Source organism: Primulina eburnea, unplaced genomic scaffold (genome assembly GCF_022965805.1).
Source record: "Primulina eburnea isolate SZY01 unplaced genomic scaffold, ASM2296580v1 ctg1233_ERROPOS170263, whole genome shotgun sequence".
Classification (NCBI taxonomy): Eukaryota; Viridiplantae; Streptophyta; class Magnoliopsida; order Lamiales; family Gesneriaceae; genus Primulina; species Primulina eburnea.
This window is the reverse complement of record NW_027330766.1, coordinates 102,763-112,104: the sequence shown is the minus strand read 5'-3', so window position 1 is coordinate 112,104 and position 9,342 is coordinate 102,763.

The window sequence follows — 9,342 nt, the reverse complement described above, 5'->3', positions numbered from 1 at the left end:
TGTTGAACCGTTCGGGCAATGATCTGAGAACTTTGCTGAACAACCTTTCATTTGAGATTGGATCGCCTAAGCTGAAAATTTCATTGGCAATCTATCTGAGGCGCCTGTCATAGTCGATGATAGATTCAGTTTCTTCCATCCTCAGATTCTCGAATTTGGATGTAAGCATTCTTAGTTTCGTTCTTCTCACACTTTTCGAGCCTTCACAGTGTTTTTGCAGAATTTCCCAAGCATTCTTAGCTGATACACAGCTTGTGATCAGGCCGAACATGTTCAGATCAACTTAGGTGAAAATGGCATTTAAGGCCTTCGAGTTGTGGTTCGTGATATGTACTTCCTCAACAGTCCACTCATTTTCGGGCTTTATCAAGGTATCACCATCTTCGTTTATCCTTTTTGGTAGACTCCAACTGCTGACGACACGTTGCCAGTGTAGAACCCGTAACTTAGACTATGTATAAGCCATGCATAATTCTAGTATTTAAAATGATTTTTATTTCATGAGTATTTAAATGATTTTCCTTAAGTTAATTATTTCATGCAGTAGATTAATTTTATTCTTTCAGTTATTTCAGTGAGGCCGGACTGGAGTTGGAGTTTTGAGATAGGAAGTAAGATTTAGAAAACATTTCCAGAATTTAATTTAGCTAGCAAGTAAGTTAATTTAAGTTAAAAGGAAGTTTAAGGAATTATTTAAGTTACTTGAGGTGAGTAGAAAATAAGTTCATTTAAGTTCCATTAATTAAAGGATTAATTCACTAAATTAATTAAAGGATAAGTGAGGCTTTTAAGGGTTATTAATTTACTAGATAATCAACATTTCTCCTCAATTTATTAGTGAATTTTCGGCCGCCTTAGATGTCTAGACAATTGCTTTGCCAACTCACCTTTGACCCATTCCATGTAAATTTTAGCATGCTAATCTTTTCAATTATTAACCAAACCTTAATTAATTAATTAATAAGCATAATCCTAACCTAGATTAGCAAGTATAGTTCGGCCATTCCACCTCCAACAAAACACCAACAAATTATTTGTTAACAATTCAAAATTCAAAATTGTGGAGACTTGGTCTAGATTTTTCCTATATCTTTCACCTATCCCCCTCACTCCCCTAACCACTTATTCCCCTCCCCTCCACCAAAATCCTTGAGCTTTCAGAGTGTTTAAACCGTGAGATATCAGTGTAAACAAGAGAGAAAAAAATTCAGGAACAAGCTAGGTAGCAAAGCGCTCCACCTCCTCCGCGTCGTATCGTCTCGTTCTTTCGTTTTTCTTTCAAACGAAACCAGGCATGCATATATTCTTCCTTGACTCTTCAATCAAGTCCTAATATCATTTATTTTCATTACATGATCATGTTTTAATAGCCAAAAACCGAAATGTTTCAAGAATTTTTCAGAAAACATCACATGCGGATTTTCGGTTTCTTGATGCTCTTTACGGTTTGCTTGGTGTTGTGAGTTTCAGGTATTGGTTCGGTTCCAGGCTCCCAAGGCGACATATACACATGTAATAGGATGCATTAGGACCACATTTGTCCGTTGGTTTAACCCCATGCTCGCTGAAACGCAAGAAAATGACAGCAGCTCCATTTGTGTCTAAGTGTGTTTCGAAAAATCTGATGTTGCTGTCATAAGGGATATGGATCTGATCATGGCTGCCCCAAAGCCTATAGCAATGGTTAGATCACTTCCCTAGCATGTCTAAGACGTGACTAAGTTGCCCTTTTGGTGGCTTGGTCCATGGTTAATCTGTTTTTACAAACAAACACAAGAACAGTCCCCTCTCCCCTTCGGCTTTCTCATGATACAGCAAGTATGGTTCGATTGTGGTGGAATGGTGTGGATCTTGCTTGGCCTATGGCCCATAGCCATGGTTCATACCACGCCCCTAGATGTCTAGATCCTGCCATGGTCAATCAAATGGCCACTGGAACGACACGAGACAACAAACATAGTAGTACACCCCACGCACGCAAGGGTGCTTCTCGGGTGAGAGTTTCGGGTTTGCTTCTGGAATGGTGCGAATTGTGGCTGGCCTAGGGCCCTTAGCCATGGTTCGAATCATTCATTAGGATGTTGGTAAGAGGTTTTGGTCGGTGGTTCAAGCCCCAACGGCCATTAGCCTCGCAAACAACGCAAAGAAACCAAAGCACAGTTGCTGTATTTTTGGACAGCAACTTGCTGTGACGGTTCAGTGGCTCGTTCGAGTTATCGGTTGCTTTTAGCCTATGGCCTTGGACTAGAAAGTGCCTCATTGAGTTAGGAAGGTCATGTTTTTTTTCCGTTTGTGATTCGGATCATTTTTGAGGTCATACGAGAATTTACGGTGCGATATGCCAAATTGACTCTTGAAGGAGCGTTTCATGTTTTGGCCTCCATTCACCTAAAATTCGACTTGCATCATTTTAGGAGCATTATTTTATCATTTTAGGCGTATTTTAATCATGACTACATGATGGTTCAGTGTTGGTTCAGGTTGGTTCGGAGTCATGATTAAATACGAGGTCGGTAGGCGTAATTGTCACATTTTTGAAGGTTATTGCATAGTTTGGTCCCATAAATCTATTGCATATTTTTCATGGCATATTTAGGTTGCAGCGAGCCTGGGAGCAATCCAATCCAATCAGTAAAATTGGTACAAGATATTTAATTCAGTTATTTAATTATATTACGTGCAAAAATACAAAATTTGAGATTTATGCGATATTGCTTGTGGTCACTTTACTATCAGTATTAAATCTGGTCCCCAGTATTGGTCCGGTCACCACTTACTGGTTAGTTCAGTTGTTTCACCCAGTACTGTGGCAGTAGTCTGATCAGACGTAAATCCGATCCCCAGTATCGGTCCGGTCCCTAGTATCGGTCAGCTCAGTTCAGTTCAGTTCAGGGACCACTTGCGTAGACCATAATCTCACCAGAAAATTATTACAAGCTATTTCAGTACAGGGCTCTAAGGAGCAAACAGTTTCACTATGATTTTCAGTTCAGCTATGCACGTATTATAATTAATCTTGACACGATACTTTACATTATGCCTCATGACATGATATTTTTACTCCCATGAAATTTTACTATATTTACTTGTTATTTACGATATATGCATGTTGAGTCTTTATACTCACTAGATTTGGTTGTTGTAGGTATTGATGATGTCGGGATCGAGGGCGGGGAACAGTGAGCTAGCTTGGGTCGGCAGTAGTGGCACCCGAGGACCTCAGTTTCAGCACTTGCCATTGTATTTTTGATGCTCAAATATTTTATCAGTTGTTGAATACTTTAACTTGTTATTTTGGCAAGTAATAATTTCTTCCGCTGCTATTTTGAACGTTAAACATTTTATCAGTTTTTGGTATGAATGAGGCACTCCATTTATTTTAAAAGAAAAATATTAAATTTCCCGCAAATTTTGAAAGTAAGGATTTTTACGCCCATTATAGCCAACCTCGTAATCTATGGATTTAATATATATTCTAATCTTCACCTTCCATAGAATGCAGTTAGATCCATCCAAAATAGGTGGTCGAAGTACTGTATTTACGAGTGACGCGTCCATTTAAGTTTTTCTGTCAAACAAAAAAAAGAATCAACACTTAGTATATCAAGAGTAGGCTCTGATAACACTTGTAAGAGATATTGCTTGACATAAGTAAGGTTATATAATAACAATAGTGTAAGGTTATAAATTTGTGTTTTATCAGAATTAAGTGTTGTGTCAAATGTTATAACATTTAAGACAACATGCAGCGGGAAATTAAAGTTTGTAACACAAATTGAATTTAAATAAATACAATAGACACGATTAAATATGCAGTACAAATACTTGTGCTGTGCCTCAGGGCAAAAAATCACTTAGAAAAACCAAATGTTTACAAAAACATATCATTAGTGATCTTCACAAAAATCAATTTTCTCAACATTTTGAGAAAACAAATGCTTTCTAAAAATCAAACCACCAGAAAAAAATTTATTCAAGAAAGCAAAGAATTGATACAAAAGTTTGAGGCAACGAAACACAATATTCAATCAACACTTGCACACGTGTTGTCTGAAGTGTCCTCAGCAATCACGGAAACACTCTTCAAGGCAGCAACAACTTTGATAATATATTTCTCTAAAACTCCACAGGGTGCGAAGGTGAGTGTTTGATTGATCAAGAATCGGTGGTCGTCAATGTCCTCTTTTTCTTATTTATAAACATCTTCCCTCCTAGAGTTTTTCTCCACAAGGTAACCTATCAAACAAAGAAAATTGAATATACCTTATCAAGATAACATTTACATATTTATCTCATCATCTAGAGAGACAAAATCTCATTAAATATTATATACAATCAAATCAACAAGAAAAAGATAATATTTATGGAAATATTTTAAGTTACGAAATTATATCAATTAAATTATTAAATTAAGAGATATATTTCTCTTCAATTAGTATTTCAAATTTATAAAGTCAGCGTGGGAAAAATCTTGGATCACTTGCAAAAAGTTGAAACTCGGGGTTCGTACAAAGTTGCCATATATTGGCTTTATATTCGCAAGCTCATAATCATGATAAGCAAGAAAGAATGGATTTTTCAAAATTAATGCAAGAGTTTAGGGTATATTTAGATTTTGTTCATGGTGTTTTTGAATATCCGCGAGTTTTTCAATAGTATACCGGGAAATAAATGTTTGGTTTATTTTTGAAAAAAAAGTCAAAGTTAATTATATATAATTGGTATTTCTAGATTTTACTAGAATGTCGGACCAATTAGGTTTTGGTGATGGAACGAAAAGATCACTAAATTAATAATGATATTTAACAAAGAGTCTAGTTAAACCGAATTCTTAAGGGAAAATGAATAATCATGAGTAAATGTTTTCTCAAGACAAATTGAACTAAAGCTTAACTTTTTAGTGGAAGTCAACTACATATAAAAAGTCACTGATTCACAAAGACTATTGATTGCTCAATGTAACTGAATCAGTCAGGCAATTCAATGGAAAAACTCTAAAAATTCTCTTTAAAGATCAAAGCCTATCTGAGGAGACAATAATGAATATCCTCCATACCATTACATTTTTTAATCCATAAAAATGTGAAATTTCATGTCCACTGTTAGAGTGTACTTTGTGTAAGAAAGGAATATGACGTGGCACAACAGTTACCATATTTAAACAGTTATCAGATTTAAATATTCGAACGTTGGAAAACGTGCCTAAAATATATTAATTTGAAAAAATTCCAAAGTCTCTCTCAAACATACATACGATTTCAACCTTTTACACAAGTTTTATTTTTTATCTAAGTATTCAGAGCTTAAATAATCAAGAATACTTTAATGCACATGAATACATGTTCATATCCAAACTTTGAGCATCAATTATTTGTAACTAATAGTAAGAGTCTTACTGACCAGAATGTTTAGGTTGTGAGAATTGCTAGGAGTTTCAGTATGCCAAAGATAAGCCTTGATGATACGGGTTATTGAAAAATTATTTGTAATCATCAAAATATTCTAGTTAAATCCTTTCCAAAAATAAAGAAAGAGAGAAATAGAAGTGCTTAATTCTCTGAACTTTCATAAACAATTGTTTGTACATTTACTTCAATATTAATAGCCTAAATATTCTTGAGCCTTATCATTCATTGTTCAAACTTATTCGATGAGTCTTTTACGCAAAATAGTTTAATTTTTGGTTTACGGAAGCTTGATCGATAAGAATTGACATTCAAATGACGCTAATCCAAAAAAATTTTGGAGATTTTGTAGAGATTTCTTTTTAACCCCTCTAATCATTCTCTCGACCCTAACAAATAGTATCAAAGAGGGTTAATTCTTGTTTCAGAACAATAAAGCATATAATGGCATCTTTCAATAAGATTCCAATGTTCTGTTAAAAATAAGGAGCAAATAAGGAATATGCATGCTCATTTAGCTACACGGGACGACGATATATGGTACATTATTACATACAGAACAATGAAGATTTTGAAGCCGAATACATACATTGCTATTATAGAGGCGCATTGTAGATGGTTAAAAAACCGAGGATGGAATTGACCAGTGAAGATAAGGAAGTCAATTTAGATAATGTGGCTAAGGAAATTCTATGCAAGACACTGGATAAGAGTACATTCAGCAAGATTAAAATGTGCTTAACTACCAATGATATTTGGGAAATATTGATTCAGCAATGTGAGGAAAATGACCAAAAAAAAGAGAACAAAATTCTGTTCCAATACAAAAGCTTGAAAATATAAAGATGAAGCCCGATGAATAAATGTATGATTTTGATGAGAGAGTCATCAACACATAATTGAATTGGCTACTCTGGGGAAAGAATACAGAAACAAGGAAATATACTTGAAAGTGATGAGGGCACTCTCAAGAGAATGAGATGTCAAAAAAATGGTCATGCAAGAATCAAAAGATTTAAATAAGCTGAAATCGAAAGATTTGTTCGCAGGTCTAAAATATTATGAGTTATCACTTGAAACCATGACTGCTGGTGAGTCAATTTCAAAGGTGACTAAAGTACTATCTTCTGAAGCAATCGAGTGCCCTATTTCAAAACAAAATTTTTTAGTAATATTGAGAACTGATTTTATGTCATTATTCATGAAAATGATTTGGAATTTTTTTTGGAAGAATCAGGTTAACTTTCAGATATCTAACCGAAGAAATTAACACATGAAAGAGTCATTTTATTAGGACAATGCATATTTAAAATTCGAAAGAACTAGACATTTCATAACTGATTGCCCCAAACAAAAGAAAGACAAGAAAAGGTCGAATGAAAAATAGAAGACGTCCCATGACAAAAAGAAAAGATACAAGGATGATAAGAAGTCATTCAGAAAGAAGAGAGATCATAAAATTTTTATGGCGGAGGAGAACAAGAGTAAGTGGACAGTTTTTGAGTCTAATTCATCTGAATTAAAAAGTTCCATTAGTGCAATGATGAAGAAGAGGTTAAGTATCTCATGGCAGATGCCAAGCTGTAATCCATCATTGATCAGGTATTCGATTTTAACTCTACTAAATTTACATGGGATGACATTGTCACAACACTTCATGATATAATTAATGAGTATAAGAGACTTTCTCAATCATTCAAAAAAGTTAAGGCTAAGTATACAAGCCTACCTAACAAGAATACAGATCCTAACTAGGAACAGCTAAGCGAAGTGTCAAGTCTAAGGACAGATGCGAAGACCGAGAAGGAGAGAGTATAGTTTGAGCATCATCAGCTGATCTATGAGAATAAGAAATTAGTTGAACTGATCAAATTTTGGAACAAGTCTTCACTCAATCCTGAGAAAATGCAAGATAAACACAAGCTACTTGGAGACAGGATAGGTAACGACTTTGGTAGTAGTGAAAGCAAGATCATTGACAATAATGCTCAAGTGTGTCTAGATAAAGAAAATAATAAATTCAATAGTTTTGTATGATCTAGTATAATAAACACCAGGAACCCACCTCTCAAGTTGATAAACCTGCTAAACTAATGAGAAAAAGTAGAAAGTTTTGTACTGGATATACACCTGAGTTCTTATACCAAGCATAACTGGTATGGTTACGAGTACAATTCGACAAAGTATAACTCTATGAAGGGTAAGCCTCATTGTTACTATAACTGTAATGCCCGAGAGTTTATCACTGTAATCTAACATTAATTAATTGACAGGATTGAGATTTCAGGAGCTAAAGTAAGATGTGAGTATAGAAGCCGGGTGCCGGTTCATCACCAGACCAAAGTTTTTACAGAATGTCTAGCGTCCGAGCGGTAGAAGAAGACCGCCCAAGTGCCAATGCACCACAAGTCAAGTATTTGGACAGAACGTCTGGGCCCGAGCGGTAGAAAATGACCGCCCGAGCGCAAGTGTAAAATACCGTATAAAATTGTTATGATTTTTCATATTTGATTGATTGAGATTATACGGATTTGATATCAGAATTGTGTTGATTGTTTGATTATGAGTTGTTGAGATTGGTCGGTTTTTGTTGGCATTACCGGTATGCTGAGACAACGCCGTTATGCCGTCAAAACGCACTTTGATTGAGATTTCTGGTATTGCGTTGTATATTATTGGTACTTCTCAAATGTTATTCCAGATTGGTATTGAAGATTTGAAAGATAGAACAGAGACAACCCCGATAAAAGAATGGTATAAATCAATGTTAACCGGGAGATCGACTCGAGTTAGATTTGACTTGAGTTTCCCAAAACCACATACTTATTTGTATTTTTTAATACCTTTGAATTCATTGATTGTATATGCTTATTCTATTGATTTATAGAAAAGCAGATAACAAAAGATAGATATCGAGAAAGAGTCATAGACGGATGTGCTTAGTCTTTGGCGGAGGTGCCAAGACATTGGATGTTCGATTTATATCGATGTTGCTTAGAAGTTGATCGACTTATATTGCTGAGATTCGATATAGTATGCCAACGTCCGGGAACCGGGATCCCTAGACTAGACTAGATCAGAGTCGAGTCAGAGATATGAGTTGATTTACAGTTTTATATCAATTCATGTCTTTCAGATTTTTATACATGTTATTGATAACTGTTATATGTTTTTGTATATGTTTATATGATTGCATGTTTACAGTGTTTATACTGGAAATATTATTCTCACCGGAGTTATCCGGCTGTTGTTGTGTTTGTATGTGTGCATGACAATAGGTGGGACAGGATCAAGATAAAAAAGAGGAAGGGAGATCAAGATTAGCGTGGAGATTCGGACCCTGAAGTAGAATAGGTTTCAGCACTTGATGTACAATGATTGAACCTTAGTTTGACATTAATGTATTTTGTACGAGACTTGTACTTTTTACTTTTGATGTTTATATCAGAGTGATTATAATATGTTCCGCACTTGTATTTTTTAAAAAAATTAGTCACAGTTTATTTAATTGATCCAATTATTCAAAAGATGATTAAGAAATAAATTAGTGTCCGGGTCCCCACAGCAGGTGGTATCAGAGCAGTAGGTTCTAGAGCAGTAGGTTACTTAGACTGAGATAAAAACTAGTGAGCGGGGTAGATTGAGTTTTCTTCCTTGCTTTTGATTGCTAGCATGTTTTACTGCTTTAATACATATTTACTTGATTATCCGATTTGATTAGAAGCATATATTATTGAGAATGAATCAGAACCGGTTTTTGATCAGAGGTAAGATGATCAGAAGGGGACTGAGACAAATTTGTCTGGATTGATTACTAACCCTTTTTATAATCAGATATGCCTCCTCGAAGAATCTCAGATTAGGGTAGTACCTCTGCTAATCCGATGGATGTGAGAGCAACACCGATGGAAATGCTACTGAAGAGGTTTCAGTCGTT